This window comes from Fringilla coelebs, assembly GCF_963513975.1.
Source record: "Fringilla coelebs genome assembly, chromosome: 12".
Lineage (NCBI taxonomy): Eukaryota > Metazoa > Chordata > Aves > Passeriformes > Fringillidae > Fringilla > Fringilla coelebs.
Genome location: NC_140038.1, coordinates 9,996,482 through 10,023,656, shown reverse-complemented (window position 1 = coordinate 10,023,656; position 27,175 = coordinate 9,996,482).

The following is a 27,175-nucleotide window of genomic DNA, read 5'->3' as shown; positions in this document are numbered from 1 at the left end:
AAAAGAAAAAAGAAAGCATTCTTACAAAGGATTCCCATAATAGCTGGAAATTGTTTACATGTAAACTTGGCATCCTAATCAAGGGAACAGGAATTCATAATGATTCACATAGTAAAAATCAGGAGTTTCCTCAATGTGAGGAAAGAGGAAGATAAGTGATTTATGAATTGGCACAGTAAGGTTGTCCAGAGGTATTTAGGTGTCTCATGGGATTTTCAGTCAATGTAAATTAGATGTGTAATGGTTTTGAAAAATCTCACTCTATGCCTACTGCATGTTGAAGTGCCAAATCACTTCTAATAATAGTCAGTGAGGCCTGTTACCCGTTGAAAAGGAAAGGTAGAGGACTCTGCTTGAGCTCTGGAATTGTCTCTTTGGTTCCAGCCTCCAACTGTAAATTTAGGAATTTCTCTTCTTATATGTTGAAGAGTAAGTAATCAGACTTGTCTCTTAAATGAGACTTTGTACCTACATCCCTGATGGTGGGACCACCAGTCTGTGCTCCTTAAGCAATAATTTAACATTTTATTTGCCCCAATCGTTCCACCTGTATCTGCAATCTATATATATATGTCTATATAGTATAAATATGCAGTAATATTTCACCAAATCTCATGTTACAGGATTATGAGATATATCTGGATGAGGTGACTGAGGAGAAACATGGAGAAATCTATTAAAAATCATGAAAGAAATAAAGCCTTATTCTTATAAAAGGTACCAAATTATGCACTATTCAAAATAGATATAGTGCCTGCAATATTCTAGTAGGATACAAAGACAGCTATAACCTTGTTACTGCTATGGAGTTCAAGTGTCTCCTCCACTATGTCCCAATTACACTGCTCCACCAGCAGACAGGGCTCAGTAACCTCACAGATATGGTAAGAAATCATTTACATGGATTTCATATGGATGAGCAATGTGAGTTCTGCACTGGACCTGTGTCACTGATGGAGAACCCTGCTACAGCAAAGGACACCCCTGGAAGTGACCTGGAATAAACTTTGTTCCAGTCATTCAAATGTTTTCTGAGGTGTCTCTTGATTCTTAACCTGGCCGTGCCAACCACCTCCCCACCACTGTTCAGGGCAGCTCTTGTCTGCCTCGTGAATTGTTTCTCATTTGCCAATGTATCTTGTTTCCCTGATTCCCTTGGCTGCTAAGAGTAAGATGTTTTGGTAACATTATCCCATACTGGCAAACTGCCCACTAGGAAATACATCTGGAAGGGCTGAGCATCAAATAGGAACAGTTTTGTTCCTTGATTCTGGCTTGGATGATCTATATTTTAACCAGACTCAAATTTTCATAAGCAACCCTGTTGGGTGGGTCTTAGTTTTGCATATTCTGTGTTTGATTTCCAGGATTTAATTTTCTACCATTCTTGAAAACCTGAAAATATCTGCAGGTGTTAGTAAGGTAGCATCATCCATGTTTCTTCATGGGATTCTCAAATTATCACCATGTAGGTGTGGATTTGATCCTTAAGAAATAGCATTTTTGATGATGGAAAAAGTATCTGAGAGAAAAAAGTAGGAGCTAACAAATTCTAAATCTGTAGAGATCCAGGGAAATACAAAGGAAAGGAAAAGCAAGGACAAATAACCCGAGTCTAATAGAAACAATCAATGATTAGAGAATGCAGATTCCCTAAGGAAAATAACAGGCAAATGTTAAGGATGACAATGGCAAATATTTTTACCTTCCTGTACAGACAGAGTATAGAATGTGCACTCAAATATAGTAAAGCAGCACTTTCACAAGTATTTTTTGCATGAGCATGTATCAAAATGGTTTTTACTTTTCTAGAATGTCAGTTTCTTACCCTTTCAATTCAGACTTTCTTTTCAATGCATTTTGTCCCACTTTGACTATGAATACCAGTTATTTATATCTCAGTTTTATTCAAAGAAACAATGCCTTTTGAAAAACATTTGCTATTTGAAATTTTTCTCCTGTAAGAGCTGTTGAAATTTGGTCAGACAAACCTGGAATCCAGGTGATTTAAGGTGATAAATTTGAGAATTAGGAATATGCAATAGTAGTGTTATTATTTAATAAGGTACATATTCATCAGGTTTTTTTCTTTAAAATCTGCCTGCTGGTTGAAACTGAGTAGTCTCCAGTGCTCCAAAGAACCCAGAAGATTCACTTCAACAACTGCATTTCCTGTCTTTTTGAAAAATCTATAAGGAATTGTTTAATGTGAAAATGTTCTGTTAAAGAGCCAGATGCCAACTGGATCACAAACAGCTGTATTGATATGCATACCCAAGATGGTGCAGGTTCCTTTCTCAGTTTCTGGTGGGTGAGCTCTCTGAACAGAATTGCTCAGATGCAGCTCCTGGTAGAGCCTGCCCTACTCAGTTCTGAGAACAACTGCCCCAAAATGGTTTTGCATTTACACAGCAATACAAGATGCTGAGGAGCCTCCCTTGAGAAGTTCTGGGAACAGGAGCACAGGGAGTGTGTATGATGCATAACCACCCACCCTAAGATTTTCAAGCACATCTAGCTCCCATGTACTTTTTTTCTTGTAATTTCAGAATCCCAGCAGACACAGCTCCTCTTTGCTATCCCATTTCCCATCATCATGGATGATGGCCCCCAGTGTTCCATAAACCCCAATTCCCAATTCCAAACATTTTACAAAGGTTTGTAAGACACAGCGCATGTGAAACATGGTTGGTTGTCAGTCTCCAAGATCAAGCCAGGTATTGGCTGTCCAGGAATTTCAGTGTGTTTTGAGTTCCTCCTTTCGCTGAGAGAGGACAGCAAAAGGCACCAATAACGTCACTGCTGGTATCAATGTCACCTCAAAGCCAATTTTTTTCATTCTTATACTGTTTTCTGAATTAATTTTAAAGATGAGAGCACAAAAGTGTGTCTCTTCTAGGAGGAAAAAGAAAAGCCCCTTTCTAGCATCTGTTTCTGTCTCTCAAGTTCTTTTGATGCTACAGAGCTGGTTCTATCTGACGAGACATAATGTCATAATAAATCTGTCTACTTCTCACTCACTCCACCAGAAAGTAGATCTTGTTTTTTATTGTGTATGTTCTTTCTACTTTTGTGGGTGACTTTTTTCCAACACTTCTAAGCAAAGTGCAAGAAGTTCTTTTGTTCTCAAGATGTATTTCCCTTGACACTAGTTCTGCCTGTGAATATCATACACAGGGAAACTTCTGTGCTGTACCTCAAAAAAAAAAAAACCAAAATTCAGCAGCAACCTCAGAAAATTTGTCAAATCTATTCTCTCATATACCATGCAGCGAACACAAAATGCAAAATGCCTCTTATAACTAAGCCCTTCCAACACCAGCTGTGCAAAAAGCATGGCCTTCTTTTTGCTACAATCTAATCCACTGAGATTAAAAATAAATATTAGAATGATGATTTAATAATTATGGTACCAACAAAAAATACCTTCCAATTAAAAAGGGAAGAATTACTTTTCTTGGCTTTGGGAAAATTACTGTCTCAGAAAAAGCTCTTGTGATTTTTTTTCAACATTATCTTTGTTTCATGACTTACTGCCTCCTGTTTATGTCCCAGGTGAAACAATCAGAACCCAGGCATCTGAACTGACCTCCATCTCTCTTCTCTCTTGAGTACAGATGAAATAAACAGAGATCATAAGATTAACTCTTCTGACAAATGCACATCTTCTGGATGTTGTGATACACATAACACGCAAAGCACTTCTAAATCACTACTCTCTTTTACTGTTAACATCATCTCAGCATCTTAATTAAACTTTTCACACCCTTATTATTATTATTTTAAAATAATAATACAATTATTATTCCTTAAGTGCTGAGTTCCTGCAACATTTCCATATTTATAAGCAAAGAAAATTCAGAAAAAAAGCCATGTATGAAGAAATGCAGCCAAGGAAAAACCATCAAGCCATCAAACTGAGTAAACTCTGTCTCACTTCTATGAAAGTAAAAGAAAACTTCTTATTTACCTGACACTGTATTTCTGTCAAAATAACAGCTATTCTTCATGTCTCTCTTCAGGTACCAGACTTAGATCAAACCCTTATGGAAAAAACTGTTCATGCTTTGTCTCCAGCTCCTTGTCTCCTTCACTATAAATTCTGGAAACACAACTTTGATTGGGCACAATTCCCTGGCCACTCCACAAACCAAACTAAGATGAGGCCAATTATGGGAATCTTTCATCTTGTAGAAGTGAGATATCAAAGAGTGGAGTTTGATAGAAGCAAAAACTTCTAGTGAGACATTATCACATGCATTACACTCACACATGGGACTATGGACATAAAAGATCAATGCAGAAAAGTACCAAAAGGTCAGTTTTCAAGATTTCCTGAATATTCAAGGATTCAGCATAGATTTCTTTCTGACTATTGAACAAAACCAATTTAAAGGAACTCTGCTTGTGGATTGCCTGGTCAACTTCCCAGACCTTCCATACTTGCTATTGTAGAGAGTCAAAACAAAACAAACATTTAAAAAAAAGTCTATTTTATATTAAAATAATTTTCAAACAGAAGAGTAAGTCTTAAGTAGATTTTCACATTAACCAATAGTTTCTATATTTTCCCTGAAAAGGTAATTTGATAAACATAGCTACACGATTGTTTAAGGGTTTAAGAGATTCTCTTTAAAAAAAAAAAACCCAAAAAACAACAGAACCAGAAAAAAACCCCAAAACCACAAAAAAAACCCTACCAAAACCCCCAAACAATAGAAGAGATCCTTCTTTAAGGGTGAAAAAAAAGCTTATTTACTTTTTTTGGGGGGGGATCTAATGTGATTATAATCTTTTAAGAAATGCAAATTTTTGTAATTTTAATTATATAAATAATTCCCAATTTTTTCCCCTATTTTCCAAACTCACACAAGAAAATTAGGCAGCCATACATAGAAACAGGTGATTGTGAAGTATGGTTTTCCCTAGAGTAATTTTTGAAAAGGAGAATCCTGACTGACAGCTAGAGTCCTAAACTTTCACTGAGAAAACAAACAGTTGTGTCCAGGAAGAATTTGCAGATTTGCAGAACTTCTTAAAGCAACTTCCATCTTTCCAAAAGCTGCTTTTTGCCTCCTTTCTATCTATCTCCTTTTCTCCCCCAGAAACACACATATACACAGAGCAGACAGGGAGATGTTTGTGAAAACTGCAGTTTCTGCAATCAAAAGTACAACATTTACTGTGGCTTTTATCAAAGATTTCAATTCCCTCATCTTAAGGAAAATGACCCTTTTATTTTGTTGTGGACATAAAATTATGGCTCAGGGAAAATTGGAAGCATTTCTGTTGAGGGAAATCAATTTTCTCACTGCCATATATGATCAACATGTCACAGCCATCACCTAGATAATAATAGTAAAGTACAAGTAAAATGGCTGGTAATACTGGCTTCAGGGAAAAAAAAAAAAAGCAAGATAACACCTTTTTTTCCCCCAACATGTTTTCAATAAAAAAATTTAAGAAAGAACTCAAAGGTTTCTCCTGTGATCATAGCCTTTCAGAACGAGAATGTTTTTTTTGTTTATTGATAGTCTGAAGTGTTGGTGAATCTGATGAGAAATTTGTTCTTCCTGGAAAATAGTCAGTGCTTTGTGTAAGCTGTACTGGGCCCTTTTCAATCAGCTTGTTAATGGGTGGCTAATGGTGAGGAGAAGTGACCAGCCTGAGATTACCCAGGAGTATGTTTATGTAGAGGCAACACTCTCAGCAGAGAAGCATCTTCTTAATTTGGATACTACAAACAAAGGAAACATCAAATTTGACCTTGCTGGGGAAATGTTAATGGCTTCTGCTCATCCTCCTTCTGCCACTTAGCATCTCTTGTGCCCCACCTTGGGAAGCTTCCCGGCAGAAGTGTGCATTAGCAGAACTCTACCCTTACAAAACACTGGCCCAGGCAAGGAAAAAAGCATTACAAGTGATTAAATGGTCTTTTGATGTTCACTTCAACAGATGTAACAGGTCACCACAGTTAAGCACATCTTCAGTGATGCCATAATAGTATATACAAGGTAAATCAGAACTCTGTAAACAAAAGGAAATAGTTTCATGTTTCAGGTTGAATTTTCAATGTTGTCAAGCAAAAATCAAGAAACTACAGCTGCAAAGGTTAAGGACTGCAACACTGGAAATGAGAATACATACCAACACTAATTTTAATTCATCTAAGAAAGGTAAATGTGACAGAATCCTTCAAACTCTGTGGTAACTGAGAGTAAGTAATTTTGAGGACATGAAATTATATTAATCTCTGCTCTTCCATCTCTGTTGTACTTTGAACTTCACAAAATTTAAAGAGAGATGATGTCATTCATATCATGCTTCACAAATGGCAGTGGGCTTACAGAACAAGCTGAAAAATTAGTGTTATAAGGTTTGTCTTAAGACAGAAAGGGAACAAAGAAGAAAATTAGGGCTAATCCATCTCCCATAGTTTTTGTTGATGATTCTGGACTTTGCTACTGTTTCTACAGCTAAATCCTGAAAGAACTTTTCTATTAACCAGTCACCTTAACATCTGCAGCTGGATGAAATTGGTTTTTACTTTTGAAAATGGAGTAGGTTATGCATTCCTAGGAACTTATGTGGGATCCAAGAGCAAAATCAGTGACACCAAATCATCAAATGAGTTGGGGTCCTTGAAGAAAGGTATCAGCAAACTGGCCTCTAGGCATTTAGCACCAGTTAAGCACTGTTTGGTAGAGTGCACAGATGAATAATTAGAGGTGATTTTCCTTGGTTGTGCTTGACCCATGCCCTCAAATGACTCCCTCCAAATATGTCCAAAGTAGTATGATTTTGTAGGGTGATGTAAACTGGGATGATTATATATAAGGATATGAAAAAGAAATGACAGAAACAGATTGTGGTCACTTTAAAGTATAGGTTTTGCCAATAGTGTCTTTTAGAGAAGACCCTGTTTCCCCTCAACTCAAGTGAAACTGGTGCTTTGGCTCATGGCTTTCTCCCATGAGAATTCTTGTGAGAGGTACTCAGAGAAAGGACCTAATTTATGTTTTTATTAATGGCAAAAAGTGAGGAAGAGACTTTCTACTTGGGTTTTCAGACAGCAAAAGCATTTAATTTAAAGACTCTGGTAGTTACATTTCTCACAAAACTGCATAAAACAAAGAGTGTATTTATATTTTTTGAATGACTTTTGTGAAAGTCCACTATGTCCTTGATTTGACAAAATGTTTAAGAATAAAACTAGCGTGACTCCTAAATACTTAAAATCAAGAATCTGCTTACTTAGGTGAGGAGCTGTGTGTAATAATTGATGAAGGTTAAACATTAAATCTTCCAAGTCTATCTGATCATTCTAAGAATGTGCAATGTCATGACATGCTTCAAATTTAAATACAGTCTGGAAGTGTGTGTCTAAGGAGTAAAAAGTATGACTGAAATGTGCTAAAAATACGGTGAAGACCTTTCAAATCCTTTTTTAGCCTTTAATCCATTATTTAGCACATCATTCTTTAAAAGAAACCTGCAGAGCTATATCCTCAGAAGCACAACCTTGAAACAAAGTGTTTTTAGACATGCACAGAAAGCATTAGCAGCTTTCATTGCAAAATGACACCTGTGTGCCTGCATGTCCTGATCCCTGAAGTCATACTTCACAGTATAGACTTATTCATTCAAAACCACTTCATCTGATTTATATCAAAGTACCTGCTCCTGTCTACACAGACTAAGTAAATGTCCAGCTCAGACAGCAAACATTACTGTCTTGAAATCTTTCATTCTGGTGTATTATCATTCATTTATCATTATGGTGTTTCATACCCACATACCCATAAATATTTGGTTTTGGTTGTAGGCAGACCTGAGTGTCATGGAAAGCTGACCTGCAAGTAAGTAAGAGAAAAATCTTATCTGTGGCCTTGGAGAAAGGGAGATAAAAATGAAGGGAAAGTTTGAGCAGTGTGAGCAAAACTTTTTTTAAAGGTAAATTAAGTAAATGTCCCGTAGTCAGTTATTAACTTCACATGGTTAATGCTCCTGTTTGGTCTAGGAAGGTTATCTGCTGTAACATTTCTTAACATTTTCATAATGTTATCAAGAATTAAAAAGGCAACATTTATCAAACATTCACAGTGTCTGTGAGTCAGAACAAAGAGCAGCCACACAGTTGTGATAACGTCCGGCTGTCAGTTCGAAGCGAGTCCAAATACCTTGGAGATATTTGCTTTTTGGATGATGCATTCTCTGTCATGTAAAAATGTAACTTTTCAAAGTACACATGTTACTGATTAAGTTAAAGTCAGAAAATCTTATTTCCTTCTAATTACTTCTAAAGCCATATGCAAAAGGCATATGGAGAAGGAGAAGGATAATCAACGGGATGATCCAGATAAAGGAGCCTTAACATGAAGAGAAATCAAAGGGCCCAATCCTCCAAATCCTTCTATGATTAGTGTTTAATCTGCAGTGAGATTGCTCATGTGAAACAGAAGTTACAGGACCAGATCTTAAGTCTCCCAACTGCATCTTCCTAAGAGAAGAGGTGGATTAAAATCCAGACCTAATTTCTCATTGTGTCTGACAGAATCAGAGAAACAATAGTAGCAGCCATTGAGTCTAAAAAGACTTGTACCATTCCAGCAGGCTTTGATTTGGACAGTTAGGACTAATCCTCAATGCTGAAAAGGGAAAATTTTGATTACAGCACATTGTGTTAAAACGCTTGCCAACGAAGCAATTGAACCCATGCAAGTGATTGTGCCAAAGGCAGCCAAAAACCAGGACTCACAAACCTTTTCACTATAGCAGAGCATAATCTCTGATTGAAAAGCTTACTACCTTTTCAAAAGAAGTGAAAGAAAAAAAAAAAGCTAGGTACTCTGCCTTTACCTTCTTTTTCTGACATTTCCATCAATGGCTATCATTGCTGCCAGAGTGCTGGAAGTGTTCTGGGGCTCAGGATACGACATTGTGTGCTGATTTATATTTTACATTGACAATTATATATGTGAAGGCTATTCCAAGAGACAGCAGCATGCAAATTAGGGAATGGAGAGGCTTGATGGAACTAAACAGCCTTGACTATAACTCAGATCTGTTTTAGGTTCACCTCCAAACACTCATTCCCCTGTTCAGGTCTGGGCAGATCCTGGCTCTTTTATATTAACAGCTGTCATCCAGACCTATTTCTGGTCAATAATAAATAACTTGGGAAGAGTAAATAGGTGAACAGAATTGGTAGTTACCATCTCTAACAAATTAAAAGGCATCAAATCAATATAATGTTTCAGCAGAACACCACACTTTCCAATTCACTCAATACTTCCTAAAATTATAATTTCACTAGTTAATCAGGGGTTATTTAAATCATGTGCTAACAGTGGCTTTTCTGTCAGTGTGTCTCCCAATATGTCCAGTAAATCCTGCATTTACTGGACATATTGGGAAGTGGGACTAGAAGAGGACCTGCTGGTGTTCCTCAGTGTGTAGGTACACATAAAGGCTGGATTCTTCACATTTCTCCTTGGCTGGCAGCCCCTCTTATGGCAGGAGCCAGCAAACAGGTTGGCTCTGCTTCTGCCTCGGTAGGATAGTGGACATGGACAAAGGGAGCAGCACAGGACAGCTCCTATTACTTCTAGCTTTAGAGCTCCCTAGGACCCACAAATGCCTCCACTTCTTGGGAAGGAGAACATACTTCTGCTCAACATTTTTCTTATTTCCCAGATTTGCTAATCATCAAAATTATAGATGGCTCAGTGTCTTCTTTCAGTATATTACCAAGGCTTTCTGATGTCCTGACCCCTCTGTGGAATATAACAGGTCTTAGAATAAACCTATTTCTCAGACCTGTAGATATTACTAATTCTGGTTCCATTCCTGATAGGCATGACACAAAATCCATGCTCAAAATACATTGTGGGGTTTGTAGCAAAATGCAAAAGTAGTAGAAAAACCTTGTGAATGTATTGTGTTTTCTAACTATGGAATTGAAAATATTTTCTATTCTATTTAATATTTGGTATTAATTACATCCATCTATATTCTCCTTTGAGAGGTGCTAGTCCAGGATGAACAATCAATTCCAGGCCAAATTCTGATCCAGGTTATAGCCAGCAAGTACAGGATGATATTTTGATTTCAGTGACATTGCTCTAGATTTACTTTAATCTAACAAAGATCATTACCAGGCTTTCTTTAAAGACATTGTTCTCTCAAATGCCTTTCCAGATTAATTGGCACAATTACATCCTTCTTTCTCTCTTCCCCCTCGGGTCAATCTGTATGTCAGAGGGCTACAAGCTCTGTTGATTCAGAGCTGAATAAGTCCTGTAGGGAAAGGAGTTACAATGATCCTCCTCATCTCTAAAGGCCCAAACTCTTTTGGTTTTGATGTAGCAGTCACAAAAATACAGTAAACTTTCATTCACCCAGACTTCCTTTTCTTCATTTGAAGGGTAAGAGACACTTCCAGGATGCAATGGACTGTCTCTTCACATGTGAAGCACTTCATGAAGCCCTACATGCTCTTACTACTTCAGCTTCCAGAGTAAAAAGACCATTGGCATTTACAGTCAGGAAGTAATTTTTCAATGGGGGAATTGCTAAGCCAGAGGGGATGGCTTAGTGATCTGAACATCGAGGATCAAATTAAGCCTTGGTGCAAGAGAAAGCAACTCATCTGACTTCAATGGAACTAAGCACATTTACATCAGAGGTGAATTTGTCCTGAGAGTCTGCATGGCAGCAGAGACTCAAATCCCAGCAGCCACAGATAAGGGAGGAGTGGATTGTCAACTCAGCAATATGAGAGAAGATTTCTTATGAATGCTAGCTTAAGAATGGCTCCTGTGAATAGAAGTGGAATCCTTTTGTGAAAGATACAGCACACCCAGCAACGAAGAAGGCTTGGCTTGGTAATGTTTACAAATACATGGCATATCATACAGGAAAAAAAATTCCCTCCCCCTTTCAAAATTTCTCATTACTTTATTTCCTTCAAATATTATTTGAAGATATCAATATGTTTTTCAAAAATGTTTATCAAGACATCTTACCAAAATGTATTCAAACAGGGGTTTCCAAGTTATTTTATGTACTAAAAAGCCTCAACAACGAAGTAACATGAAATATAAAGAGACATTTACAGTTTGCCATATGTTTACCTAAGTCTAAATAACAGCAACCAGAAAGATACTTCTGTTAACTTTTCCTGAAATTTGTGATAATAGTAGTTTTTCCTCTTTTATTTTATCATTCAAACTCATTGGCTAAATGGCTGACAAATTTTCATCAGAAGAGAATACTGCTAGACGTACTTCAATTGACCATCCCAGGTGGACTGTGAATAACGTAAATTAAAAATCCATTAAATAAGCATTTCTGAATATCCCCCACTTTTCTGCACAATTTTTCTGCTGTTGTTTCCATTATGTTAAAAAATTAAATAAAATCTTCTTTTATACCACAAGGGAGCAATTAATACTGCTGTTTTTTTTTTTTTTCACTGCCCTTTGACTATATTCATTATTTCATCAAGGCTAAGTAATCAATATTTTCATTTAAAAATAAAGACAAAAATCTTTTTATTAAGAACATAAATGCCATTTTCAGATCTGCTGTATCAGACATTCTTAGGGAAAGCAGCAGAAATCAACGACAGCTCCTATTCTCTCCTCTGCTGCTTAAATTTCCAGGGGGAAAGGCTGTGGGTTAGTAGCATTCAAAGACAATGTTCCAATATTAGAAATCTCCCAACCAGAAAGTTATATTTTGGGCTCGTGTTTCCCAGTCCTCTGCAGCAGCAAAATCCCTCATTGCTCTTGGATGGCAATTACACTTTAAGCAAAAAGATATTGCAGATCATTGATTCCTGCAAATCTCTTCCCCTTTGAAGTAGCAGCACTTGCTTATGAATGAAGATACACACACTTTCACCTTGAAATCACATCAGCCTATTTTCTCCATTTAGTCCTGGAAGCACATGAATTAGATGTGCCAAATTGGATACATCTCATCAGAAGAAAAGAGGTTTGGTCCTGAGAGAAGGTAAGATACTTGCCTGAGGAGTCTTAGCAGTGTGACCGACACTATTTGTGGGAGGAAGAATTACCAACAGGAAGCTTGTCTGGGACCTGAACACTCACAGCTCCACTCAGGTGAGGAAGATGCAAGTCCTGCTGAAGCTTTGTGTCTGATTGTGTGTGTGTGCAAGGATTCCTTGCAGGAGGAAGGCTTGCACAACTCCACTGTGTGAAACTCCGCAGCTGATTGACAGAGAAAAAATAGTTGAATTAAGCTCGTCTTTGATTTTACGGAACATTGACTTCTGCAAATGTGACCTTAAATTCAAATTGATTTGATCTTAAATGCAGGAGATTTCATCTACCTTCCAGGCAAATATGCTCCATATGTTAAATACCAGTAAATATAGTTAAGTTCTCTATTGTCTATGAATGGAATACAGAACAGCTTTTCTGTAAAGACCAGATTCTCCCTTAGCAGCAGAAGATTTAAAAGGTCAGAACTGGTAATGATCAGCTGAAAACAAGGGCTTGCCTGAAAGCTGTTAGAGCTTGCATTTCCAGTAGGTCCTAAAGCCCAGTGCTTGACAGTCCTTATAGAAAAATTCAGGTGAATTGGCACCTTGTTGTGGTTTATTTTGTTGTTGTTTTTTTGGTTTGGTTTTTTTTTTTTTTTTGTCCTGGTGATGATTCTTTTTTCTTTACCTTCTGATGGTGAACAAGAAAACTTAAATGCTGGTTTTAGGGCATATCACCAAAATTCAGGTATTTCCTCTCAGAAACTGCCACAGGTTCATTATTTAAGCTGACCACTACTGTAAGGGGTAAGAAAATAACTTTTAATTAGTTGTCACCTAATTGCTTTCTGTAAGGTTTTGTAATTTTTCTTAAGGGTATTGTACTGCTTGACACCTGAAGAAGATCTTTTTCAACAGTTTTGGCTACTTATTTGATATGCAGCCCTCGATATTGTTCTGGATAGCCTCTATTTTTAGCTCTTGGATCATACATCCTGGGGAAGGAAAGTGATTCTATTCTCTATCCCAAAGATAGATTGCCCCTGAGTGCCAAAAGCTGGCAATGGAAAAAAACAAAAACAGCAGCAAAGTGCTCATGGCAGAAGGCTTGATGGAAGCTTTAGGGGACTAATTCTGATATGTTTACTTTATTTTCTTTTTAATGGGTTGTCAGCTGAGGAGAACAAACAGCTCTTCCTGCATCCAGAAGCATAAGCATTTATTGGTCCAGATAAAGCACAGAGAAGAAAAATTGTTCAGGGTGTACTATAAGTCATCACCATGTCTCTTCAGGTAAAAAGCCAAAGTATTTCTGCTGTACAGTTTTCACTGTGCTGCTCGGTGCAGCACAGACTGGAACCAGAACGTACCATGGCCATTGGAACAACGCAGAGTTGAGTACTGAATGTAACCTCTGAATCTCACCCTGCAAGAGCCACTCACGTAAAAGCATTGCTGATATCATCAACAGAAAAAGCAGTTCCCTTGGGAATGATATGTGTGTACTTTCAGGAGAAGGGTACACACTTCTATGCTCATTCAGGGCCCTCCTGAAGCTGGGAGGGGTTTGGGAAGGTTTGAAGAGTCAAGGATTGCAGTGTCTCAAATCTGACACACCTGTACTGGGAAGCCTTACTTAATACTGTTAAACCAGTCCTTCGTGTGCAAAAGGAACTTGCTACACTTTCCTCTTCACAATCCATATCACCACTAAAGCCTTGATTTTTTACACTGGCACTGGATCAAGCAGAGGGTATGCATGGAAATCCCTTTCCTAACTTTTCTGATAAGGACCTTAGTAAAAACGGAGGGGATTGTTTTCAAAAGGCCTGTGAAAGAAAATCACATTGATACCGTTTATCTGCGTTTCAGAATGTTGTCACTAAAAGTGCAAAATTACATTTCCCCATGCCCACACTCTGGTAAATGTACTGCTGAGCTGACATTCAGTGTCCTTGCAATGAATTAAGTCTATGTCTTTACAGAACCTGGGGTTTACAGCAGTGCTCTGAGTTTATAGCCGAGGGTAGTCTTAAAGATCCATGGATCTTTATGTATTTATGTATTTCAAATTGATTTGAACCATAAGCCTTTCTTTGCAAAGAATTCTCTAGAAAGTAACCCTACTAACCACCTTGTATATTCTGGACTAGGACCTCAGCTCCCTCAATAGGGTACATTACAACTGCACTTGTGCTGCTTTGTGAAACTGCCCAGAGGAAGCCCAGAATGGCAAATAAATATTTTTTCCCAAATGACTGTTCTTCTGGTCAGCTTTGGTGTGGTTCTCTTGAACTGGCCAGTCTTGAAACTTGTGGACACTGGTTCTCTTTATGACCACCAGTATTGCACATGTGAATGAGTCAAACCCTCTGAGCAGCCTTTAGCTGTCTGCTGCATCTTTGTGGTGACAATTACATTCCCCTCAAAGGCAACCCAAGGACATTCCCAGACTGAGCAAACAGGTTTTGGTGGTAGCCTAAACACATGATGATGTCAGGTTCTTAGAAGGAGCAATGGAGATGCATACAGGAAATCCAGGGAATTGCTGGAACCCTGTCAGACACAGGGAGAATATGGCCAACAGGGATCAGCAAAACCAAGAACTGGCTGGGTAGCTCTTGAATTCCAAGAATATGAGATATGAGAATATGGGATATGAGAAAGGTATGGTTGCCATTTTATCAACAGCATGTCCAATAATTCCAGTCCCAATTTCTGCTCTGGCATAATCATTCATCTATAGCTGTTAATGACAATTTAATTGCATATCCTTATCTCATAAATACAGAAATATCTGTGTATAGTAATATGTGCTAAAGAACACATTGAACTTCAGTTTGCCATCAATTTCAGTTTGCTATTTATATAGAGCATATGGATTTCAAGTTTTCCCCTGACACTGGCATTGTTGAAACAACTACTTGATCTATTAAATTTTTTGAGTAGCTCTTTAAATTATAAATAGTGCCCAGTTGTTTATTTCAAGTGCTTTCAATACTCCAAATGTGGTTTAATTGTATTTGAAAACTGCCAAATATCAATGGAGATCAATCCCGTCCCATTGATCTGTTTATGCAGTTAAACATGTAGAATATCAGATTCAGGCTCTAACATATTTAAATACTCCTCTATTGATCAGCTGCTGCCATGATCCAGCACAGATGATGGCATAGATGATTACAGGAAACTGCCTGCTCTGGTTTGCTCAACTGATACCTCCATCTTTCAAAAGGCATCATAGAAAAACTGACCCACAGCTCAAAACCAGAGGGTGAGTCAGATGGACACATGACCTTGCCATATAAAAATGTTTAATATCCATGGAAAGATTTTAGCATCTGATGTGAGAAAAAAACCACATACTGAAAAGCAGAGTACATTAAAATCCTGCACCTTTCTACCTTAATGGGACAAAAGATGAGTTAGGGACATCAAATAATCTTTGTTCCTTCCCAAAAGCAGACAAATACCCTCCGGGGCTGCTTGTCCAGCTACAGGATAAAGGTCTAAACTTATGATGCAGAACTGTCTTTAGAACATATGGCAGAAAAATGCAGTAATGCCAGTTCTGACAATGATGGTACTTCAGTGATTTGGATGAGTACGTGATCTTGATTAGAGAGCTCTACAAACAAGGGAACAAAACTTTGCTTCAACCCAAAGCACTTATGAAAAGATTTTCTAGAGCTAAGTAAAGGTCCCTTTTATTTTTTACCTATTTTAATTATCAACTGGTTTACCAGGAAACACTGACCTTTGCATTTGTTGTTCAGAACTAACAGGGCACAGAGAGAGTGAATTGGTAAGGACAAAGTGTTAGTTCCCAATACCATGTACTGATCAGGCCCAGGTATCAGAGGAAAATCACTCTGGCAAGTGGTGAGGCTTCAATGGAGCAGTCACCTCTGTATTGGTATCTCTCAGTCAGCAGAGGGGAAAGAACCTCTCATATCCCTCAGGCATCCAGAGAGCTAAATGAAAGCTGCAAAAGGCAGAGGAACACAAGGGTCTAGATCTTGGGAAAAGAGGAGGAGTAGGATGGATTAAAGAGCAAAATTCCTCTAAGGGATTTGCAGAGCCTTTCTAGGTAAGAAGAAAGGAATCTCATTTATAGTTCCATAAAGTGCCCCATGCATGAGACAATATTTGAGAGAGTGGAGTGATGCAAGGAAGTAACAGGAGTGTGGTCCTCCCATTTCTAAGCGCAGGGCCTCAGAAGAAAACCAGCATTGCTGTGGATGAATGAGCAGAGTTCAGGCAGCTCAATAGCTCTTTCTGAGACCCAAATGCTTTATTTATTTGGTTTATTTTGAAATTTCAGCTAGCTCTGTAACACTATGGTGAGAGCAAAAAAGAAATACATATAAATTGTTCTGTGGTGTTTCAGGTGAGTGAAATGCTTGGAATGCAACCACCCATCATTATTATTATTGTGCTTTGTCTAGGAGTTAAGGTAAGTAAGAAATCATCCTTGTCAAGTTTTCTTCAAAACTGACCCTTGCTTCAGGCCTTAAGTAAACAGCCTTCTCTGGGAAAACTGCACATGGTACTGTCATTATCAAATAGGTACTTTTTAATGAATTATACACAAAACAGTGTTTGAACAAAGTCTAAATGTTTTTCAACTTCTCTTCATAGTAAAAAATAAGACTAAATCTAGTTTAAGGTAACATACATACCCATTATGACATCCTATTAACTGGTCCTGAAGCAAATTCATATGGTCTCAGATATGAATTAAAATACTTTTGCATTATTAGAGAGAATTATTGTTTTGTTTACAACAAGTTTTGAGGACACTACTGCATCTGCTTTAGACATGGGACTCCACAGCCGATGACTGTCTTTGGCAGGATTTAAATATTTCAGGAGCTGCTGAAAATGAATTTTATCACAGATACAACACCAAAAGTATTCTGCACATTAAAACATGAAAAAAGCAAAAGTAAGAATGCGTTGAGTTCAGAAGACTTCCTTCCCATCAGGAGTCAAGCATTGCAGGCAATACACTGCTGGTAGCAACAACTTGAATGAGCACTCATCAATATTTCTAAATTACTAAGAAGAACCTAGTTAATCATTAGTTTCTTTACACCTTCTGGCAACTTGCAGAGATTGCAATGAGTTAATATAAATCCCATGAAGTTCAAAAATGTCCTCTGACTACTGGAACTTTGTGGGAAACGCTAACAACCAACCCAGGGGTTACACTGCAGAACGTTTGTTGAAGGTACCTTGGTATCTGCTGTGACTGACAGGGTGATGAATGATGATTGCTGGGCTGGCTTTGAGCAAGCGTTCTTCCTCCAACAAGTCAAACAGACCTTGCAGAGGAAGTTATGGAATTTGCTTTCTGTTAAGGCAACTCAGAGATTAAAATCCGTATGCCAAAACTTGAAAACTTGGAACCCAGCTTCAGGAGTGGATGATTATTCTCAAAAGAATCTCCCTGGAGCTCTCTTGTCACTGCTATAATAGCTAAAGAGTCTGATACCCCTGTGCTCCCCAACAGAGACGTCACCAGCAGAGGCCCAGCACAGCACTCAGAGAGATGCTGTCCTATCCTCTCTGCCAGGCAAATGCAAAATAACTGCCCAGGACTGGTATAAATAATATTTGACTCTTTGTGCTCAGCAGATTCTTTGCTGGGAGCTTCAAAGTGGGCATAGAGAACAGTAATTGTTGCCTTTGTATGGGTGAATTTGAAAGCCTCAGTTAAAATTCACCATTTATGTTTAAAGGCTTAACATTTGCATGATCCCTCTTCTTAACACAGCCAAGACACATCATAGCATTCATTCATAAATGCAAGCAGACAATCTCAGAAACTGAAAAAAATAAGGATGGAAGAGGGTAAAATATGCAGGAAGCTATCCTATCCCCCTATGGCCTGAAATTTGCTCAGGGTATAATACATGTGATTAGCAACTGTCTGTCAACAAAAGGAAAAAAACTTGGGAAATTTAAGGAGGATATGGCTTTTACTGAAGATGCAGTAGTAAAATAATAATGAAATATAAAAGGCAGCACTGTAAATTTCTGCCTGAAAGGTGAAGTCTTTGAAGACAGAGAAAATAAGTGATAAGATTCTTCTTTTGTTTGTTGGCATGTTTGCTAAGACCGGCCTCATAATAGGTTAACATTTCAAATGTTAAGCCAAGTCTATAATTTGTATTGTTGTGGTCTGATTGTCAGGACCAAAATGAGACACATTTATCTTTAAAATACCTCTAAAATACCTCTATATATGTGTGTATATAACAGTATAGAAGAGTTTGATGAGGCAATAGTATTGATTATGAATGGACATGGGCTAATACACATAAAGATTGTTGTGCAATACATACGTGCAGAAGGAACAGTTAAGCGTTGCCACTACCATTCCTTCTGCAGTCCTAGAGCTGACATTTCCTGATATAACTGCAATCTCCACCTTCACTATTAAAATAGGTCTAAAAACGGAATATACAGCAGTGGATACAAATTAATACTTACACATACACATGCTTGTGTACATGCACACAAGGCTTGACTGAAAATACTTTGGAATCAGTACATCTGTTTTAGTGGGGCCACAGCAGATAAATGTGATGTTGTTAATATAAATTTGCAACATTGAATTTTAATGCATTTTAAAAACCTAGTAAACATTTTAATTTAGCATCTCTAATAGGAGATATTTTACACCTTCACATATAAGTTTCATAAACCAGACATTCATCATAAGCATGTATAATTTTGTCTCTCTGGCCACAGGATTTTCCGGATTTATGGTAGGATAAACTCTGATAGTCTATTCACACCCTGCATTCTTAGGATACCTCTCAGAATATCTCAGAGTGGATTCACAGTTATTGCTGTTTCTTCAGGCTTCACTCCACAGTTTATTTCAAAAGTACAATGAAACTTCTTAGGAGAAGGAAAATTACATTTTAATCTCTCAATATAATGACCAGGTATATGAATCCATTTACCTGCATTTGTTCCATTAAAGAAACATAACAGCTTAATTTCAAAAGGTCAGTGACTTCTGCAACACTCTTGATTCTCTTTCCTGTCTGTAGCCAAGAAAGAGCAGAGACCACTCTATTCTCAGCAGTAAGTGGTTCTGTCTACTTAGCTAATTTCCCCACACACTTTGTAGTTCACTGGTGACATACGTCCAATGCTTCCCCAGGTCTTAAAGAAAAGGAACTCACATTTTGCCAAAGAAAAGCCAAGACCACAGAAGAGATGAAATATAAGATAAAGCAGTAACACTGCAGTGGAGTGAACCCAAATGGGACCTTGATTTTTTTAAAGTGACATATTACAGACATAAACCCGAGTTGGAGAGATCAAATCTATAATAACAGCAAGAGCTAAGCTCTCCAAAATTTAGCAGGGCTCAGAACTCCTGGCTGGGCTTGCTCCCATCCTTCTGTGAGATGAAAATGTAATAGGAAACTCTAGCAAGAACATGTATTTTCAGCTCCATGATTTGATTAATATTGGTAGAGCACTTTCAAGATTACTCATAATGCATAGCATGCATTTCTCTTGAAGAGGATCCAATCCACTTTTATCACATTCAGGAAGGCACAAATACTATACTTTACATACAGTCCATCATCCTGTGCATACCTTTTGTGTATATATCTGTAATAGCAATGTTCCTCGGTTAGTTTTCTGGCAATAAAGCCAACTGCAAGTAGAACTGAAAGTAAGTTTGAGTGAGAAATTATTTTACCCCCCAGAAAAGCATGGGCATGTTCAAACACTTATCAGGCATGGTCATCAGTTGTTGTTGTACGTCAAGGGCATGGATATTGTTCCATCATTTGATAAATTTTTGTAATTTTCCATACCTGAGAATGTTACCTCACTCTAATTTACCAGCACAGACACAGACAGCATCTGTTTCTACAGTCACCTTACAGTGAGTCATACCTGCTCGTATAAATACATAGCTGTAGTACTAAAACTATGGAAAGAACATAAATACCTCATAAGGAAAAATAGATTAGTACTTAATTTCACAGTGTTGGGCTCAATAGACCAAGGTTGTCAGAGAAGCACAGTTATGGATTAGTTACGCCAATTTTTGTCCTATAAAATTTTAAGCATTTTATTTTCATTATTACTTACTTTCTAAGGATAACTCCAGACACCCAGGTTTACTAGTGTGATTTCATTAGTAGAATTTCCTTCACTGGTAGCATTTCAACTGATAGGTCTGAGACCAGAAAGCAAATAGAAGTACTCTTGCTGGGAAGGAAGTGCCTGAGGGCAAAGGAGGGTCTGCTGTGTTTTTCTCTGGATACCACTGCAAAGTTTTAGCCATGGACAGCCACAGAGTACCTTATGATAGCTTTCACAAGAACAGTTCAATGCATTTCACTTAGTTGTCACTTTTTTCAAAAACACCGTTGTGCAATGGCACTGGTGTGGAATAGAAGTTGAATTTCACTGTAGAGATAGCTACATTTCAGTGGTGGGTGAAGTGATCCCAGCAGACTTTGTAAAGCACTTTGGGATTCTTACAGATGAAAGGTGCTATATAAATGTCAGGTATTGTTATACACCACTTAGGAAAAACGTTCCCATTTATTCCTCTGGATTTACTGTTGAGCATTTAGAGATAATCGTCATGGCTGATAATAACAGTAAGAACAGGATCTTGAACGCTGCAGACTGTGCAGATTGTTCTGTATTCTGCTTGTCTGTAGCGGGAGGTTGCATACTGATAAGAAGGAGGAATTTTTGGACAATGTGATTATAGAGAACAAGCTATTTTTTCATATTATATGGTCAAAGTGCAACTGTCAGAGTTATTTACATGGCTGCATCATTTACAGCCCAGGATTATTGAAAAGACTCAGCTGAAAGGTAAGCTGCTTTCATGACGATATTCAAAACAGCACAGTACAACAGCTCACTGTAGTAGGGCCATTTGTTTTACTGTATTACCTCTCTATACTTGTCTAAGTTCTACTCATTCATTTTATTAATAGAATTTATTTAAATGCATGACAGATGTTTCTAACAATGCTTACCCAAGCACTGATTAGAATTTTTCAGAAGAATTCCAGTGTTTATCCTAACAAGAGCACCTTTGGATTTTGGTGTTTTGTTTACTGTTGGTGGGGGGCACTTCTTTTTAGCATAACAGAGTTCCAAATGGAGTTCAGTATTGATTTTAACGGGAGTGTAAAAGGCAGACGGCTTTTGCCAGGTAGATGAGTAATTTCAGCAGTGCACTAACAGATCAAATGGTCTTTATAGTACTGGAAAACAATCCTGCCCCAGCAATTCTCTCAAGTGAGTAACACCTGAATATAAAGAAACTCACATTTCCCCTTCCTCTTCTGCTTCCCAGTCTCTCCTCTCAGATTTCTGTCTTCCAGTTGGGGTATCTCATTAACCTGCAGGCTCTATCCCTGCCTCATTATCTTCTCCTGAACATCTGAGGGAGGCAGAAGTGAGGCTGTATTAACCCACTGATTGCTGCTGACCGAGTGATGCCCCTGAGCCCTTTTGGAAGCAGCTTTGGCTGAATAAAAGCTGCTGGAGGATGTGGTCCAGGAGCGACTACTGGATAAGTATAGGAGTGATCTACAGTGGGGATTCCTTTTATTAAAACCTCGGCAAAACCTTTGTGTGGAAGGGAGCTGAGTCTATCTCTGAGGAAGGTGTGTAAGCTTCTCTGCTATTCCCAATGTCTTTTAGTACAGAAACTGTAAAAGCATTAAAATATACAGAACTACGTCCTCTCCTTTCTGCTAGCAGCAAGGGCACTTTCCTAGCTAATCCAGAAAAATTACCCCCTGGAGAAAGACTAAATGCAAAAGAAAACTTAATGTTGCTGAGATTCCTTTTACAGTCCCATACCCCCCAAAAAGGCCACATGAGAGCTCAGTGTCCCCATCAGCATGGGTACTGAACCAATACCTTCAGGATTGTAGTTATGGCTCTATGTATCCTATGCAAATTCCCAGAAATTTCCAGTCTTCCTAGAGTATTGACATTTACACCCACCTTCAGAACACTGCTCAGAATTATCATAAAAGATCAGAGTGCAGCTTGGAGGCCAGTGTAATCACAATTTGACCATGCTGGTATATTTACTCTAGATAATAGAGTTTATTTCCTCTTATTTTTCCTTTTTGCTGCTTTTACTTTGGTCTCTCCCTGTGGAAGTTTAACCACTGACTATCATGGGAGGAAGAAAAAACTCAAAATTCTGGAAAAAGTGTGATAGATTTTTCCCACACAAAGGAAAATCAGCCAAATAGCAGGAACAGAGATTAGCATCTATAGATTAAGGGAGATAGCACAGGATGCTACATGTTCCATGGGCTAAGCAAAAATTTAACATCAATTATATGTGCTTAAAGGACTTATATAAGAGAAGACATTTTAAAATGAAAAATCTAGAAGGAAACCTGTGAAGTACTTATGCAGTTAGTCAGATGTGATTCAAGATATTCAAAATCTCACATTAAAAAACCTCACACAAAGCTTAAGGTTTACTACAACAGTATCATAAATTCTCTTCACACACAGGGTTAGTGCAGGAGAAACCAAAAGGATGGAATGTCTTCCAAATATTGACTCTTTTCAAGTGAAGCAATATTCTTAAGTATTTAGTCAAATAAACATGTATACACATACTAGGACACATGCTCATCATATGATAGGTGGTAGATCCATCTAACTCTTCCCAGAAATTTCTTTATGGAAACCACCAAAAAACCTCTTCAATTTAATCACTGGCTGCTGCAACTGGCTGCCTGCCTGTTAATTGCTTGGACAATACCCAAATTGTCAGACCAAAAGACCACCCAGTGATTCATTGGGCTGTCACTTCATATAGCCAAAGCAACAAATATAAGAAAGAGTGCCTGAAATGAGTGTTTGCTTGTGATGTTTCCTCTGATACTTTCTTAGTATCCGATCCACTACAATTGTTCATCGCCTTCTTTAAAAAGCTTGAAATGCTATTGCTGCAAATCTCAAGTTCCTAAGGAGCAGTTATACTTCAAAGTGATTCTGCAAAAATATCTCTAAGGAAAGCCTGTTTGGTAGTTCTAAAAGTTTCTATATTGTATTACTCAGGTGATTGTGCTGCTTAAGACTAGTAAGTTTGGGCAGGGATAACAACAGTCTACCAACATTTTTATTATGGAATTTTGCTTTTGTATTAACTTGCAAAATACCACGACCATCTTTTATATATCCTTACAAAACTGCTCCAATGTGCTACACAGAGATAACACTAACATGGTGACAGCTATTTCAAGTTCCTAGGAGCTTTTAAAATATATTCTCATTATAGGTCACGAATAATCAGCACTAATATGAATTCTAAATGTATGCTTGGTTGCAATGCATAGACTCTCCCATAACTGAGTATATTCTCTGAGTATACTCTCCCACTGAGTATATTACCAGTGAGGTAGAGGGAAAGTGAAAAGATATTTTTTATTACTTAAGCAGTGGAATAATTTTGAAAATATAGGGGGGAAAAAAGTGGATTTGGGAGACATTGAAGCAGCTTTTTGACAAATATCTGCTCAATGAAATGAAATCTAAAGATTGATTTAATGGATGCTATGAAGTGAGAAGTAATACCCATCAAATCTTCAAACAATATCCTAAAAGCAGCAAAAATATATTTGCTCTCAGCATGCATTAGTTTGGAAGACATTTAAAAAGAGAAGTGCTTTTCCTGTTACCAATGTCCAAGGCACTGTACTCAACAAGTGTACGAGAGGCAAAAGCCGCCTACCCCAGTGCTTTGGAGCAACATGTGTCCAGTTGCTGCTCTTTTCTCATCACTCATCTACTTTTACTGTTGTCACACATTTTATCAGCCAAGAACTTCTGCTTTCCCTTTGTAAATCCTTTGCCTGAAGCAGTAGTTAAGGAGTCTGTCACGCCAGGATATGTATCACAACATCTGTACCATGTTTTTGGTCGCAGACATTAGAGGATTGTTTGGTCAGAGCCCAACCACTGAGCGCAGTGTGAAGCTGTGACAGACCCTCCCATGTGGAATCCTGGCCTCTGCAGACTTCCTGACAAACAACTGGATGATCCCCTGTGCCAAGGGTTTCCATTTCACACCACACAGTGAGACCATAGAGGGATATCAGTTCCCATTTCTCTCCCCCCTTCTGTAGAGGGTTAGAACAGACCTGCCCAAATCTGCAGCTGAGGCAGTTGGAGGAGGATGGCTCAGTGCTACAGTCTGCCCACTTTTCCAGTTACTTTAGCTGATCCCATAGTCTGTGTGGCTTAAATCTCCACCCAATGCATCCTCAGATAGGATCCTGTAGAATGAGATATGCTGTCCCTTGGATATTTCATCTCCATCTTCAGCTGCTACTGGTTTAGAACTATTGAGGGAGCTAGTACTGATCTGCTTTGTATGACAGCTCACTGTAACATTAATGTTTGCCCCCAGCATTTAAACAGTATTTTCTAGTTCAAGGCACTGAGATCATTATGCTTTCTTGTGCTGGTTTTCCCTCTGTGCACAGTTACACATATAACACCTGCTTTTATCTCTGAGGGCCTGGAGATGATCCCACAAAGTCTCCGTGAGGTTTCAGTTGACACTGCAGAAACTAAGACTACTAGACAGCTTTGATTCTGGGTCTAGGTTTTGTTACTTCTCTTTCAAAATCTCTCTACTTAGCCAAAGCAAATGTCAGTGCAGACAGTTCTACACTATGCAAAGATAAAGATATTTGGACCTTCAAAATGTTTTTTTTCCAGATAATTCATGATACTTTCTATAAAACACTGCCATTAGAACCTGTAGCACAAAATCCTACACTGTGAATCCCACTACCTTTATCTGTCCTTCCTCTTTGTATCTTTGACAAGGACGTCCCCAGTCATCAGCTTTCCTGCCAGGGTTGCTGCTCATTCTGCAAGGAAATAAAATTTTGAACTTTCAAAAACATCCTGTGTGTCTTGCAATCTAGTGAAGTAGGAAGAATTCTAGAAATTTAATACACAGGGAAAAAAGTCAAAATGTAGAAAAAAGTAACAGTGGCAATTATGTTAATACAGATAGATATGACTTTTAAACACTCATATTACAAAGTTATAAAACTTCTTTAGAGGCACACGTACTAAACTAATATCCATCTTTAAAGTAATCAGGTTTTCAGTTCAGTCTCAGCAATAATATTCCTAAACATGTTTTTTTCAAACAAACTCAAGAAAAAGCTAGAGTGAATTTCAAGGCTTGAGTGCTGCTGCCATCTACATGGCAGGAAGACTATAAGCCAAAACAAACAACAAAAATCTGTATGTTACATTTACTGGTGAGAGCTGTAAGTCTGCAGATCAGTATGATGATAGAAAATATAGTTCTGAAACTGAACAGAATCTTTTATTACCCTGAGTTTCTATGTGGAAAATTCATGATGATTTAGGGTAGGATTTCCCTACATCCTTATTATAAAAAAAAAAAAAAAAAGTACATTATTTAGATAAAATTTAAGAATAAATAAGGAAAATAATCACTATTTTACTAGTTTTGAATATTGTTAATATTTTTCTGATGAGTATTATGCTTTCAAATCCACCCCCCCACCCTCCCCCAAAAAAGAATGAAAGTCTGCCAGTTGATGTAAAACTGGAAGGACTAATGTACTTAATAAAACAACATATACTGACATTTACTACTTTCTCCAGTAAGGCTATTTTTCACAACTGTCTTATTGAGAGCATTGTAGAGGAAGAAAACCAGGTTTTATTCCTATATTTGCATGGCACAATGTAAATTCAGGCAGCACAATTCTGTATTCTGAAGCTAAACCTTCTTGAAATACATAAAAGAAAAAGAAAAATGTAATTAAATTTGTACCGCTAAGAAATTTTGTCAAATGCACAATCTGCTCTAAAAAAATCTTTGCAGACATTTGCTAAGTTTCATATCTTTGACACTGTTTAGCAACTCACACTGCTTCACCTTGGCAGCTCTGTTTGTACTCACCCATCACGGCCACATCCATCAGAAGACAGGGAAGGTGTTCTTGCTGTGACATGCCTCTGTCCCACAGCACAGCTCTCAGACACACTTTAGACCTTCCAGCAGGTGTCATTCAAAAAACAAACTTCCCATGGGCCCCAAGAAGACAACCTTGGGTTATTGTGTGAATTTTATGCTGCATCTGAGTTCAGAACTACTTTTCCAAAAGTAAAAGTGATGAATTTTCAGTTTGTTTCAATTTTTGTATGAATTCAAATGATACCCCAACTCAAATGCTAACAGTAATGCTAAGATCTTTGTCTAGCAGTTCAGACTACATATTCAATGAGGAGGAAAAAGTGGGAAGATTGGTGCTTGAAATTCCTTTGCATCTTTTTCTCATCCAAGAAGTATGGCCTGCAAAATCCAGCAGAAATCTCCATTACAAGAAGGGATCTTTTTCTCCACAGATGCCCCATCATGGACATGGGTGCAATGCTATTCAGCACTGGAGCAATGACTCTGGGACTTGTGCTGGAGCTCACTGCCCTGTCTGCCTTCAGAGGGCTTGTTCTTTCAGAAAGCAGTAAAATCCTGGGCAAACGTAATGCTGTTCACTGAACTGTCTCCTTCTTTTCTGAATTTTCAACACTTCAGCTCAGTCAGACTTGTAAAACCATTTCCTTTGCTAAACTACTGCTGTTTGGAGCTTGTAGTCCCATTGCATAGTGGTTTTGTTAAAGCATCTCTTTATCTGAAGCACTGACTCTAATCAAGTCCCATGCCAAAGTGCTTTGAAAACATCTTTCATTGGTTAGGGAAGGGCATTGCTTCACAAAATGAGCCCCAAAATGGAAGCAGTTTATTACAATGATTCAAAGTATGTAAATGGCACAAGAGATTTCAAAATATAATGTTTGGATTTGGAGACATAAATGAACAGTTCAAACTTTCAGGAGGTTTCCAGACAGGAATCTAAGTCAGTGACCATTCAGTATGACCAGCCAAACAAAGTATGAATTATTTGGAAAACTCAAAATCCCTCAAATAAAAGAGATGTTTTGATTTTGTCTTATACTAAAAGCTTTTGATTTTGTCTTATACTAAAAGCAGTAAGTGTCTTTTAATTTTTAAAAAATAATATAATGAATTATGCATGTAATGTAAAAAATGCTTATAAGATTTGAAAGCCA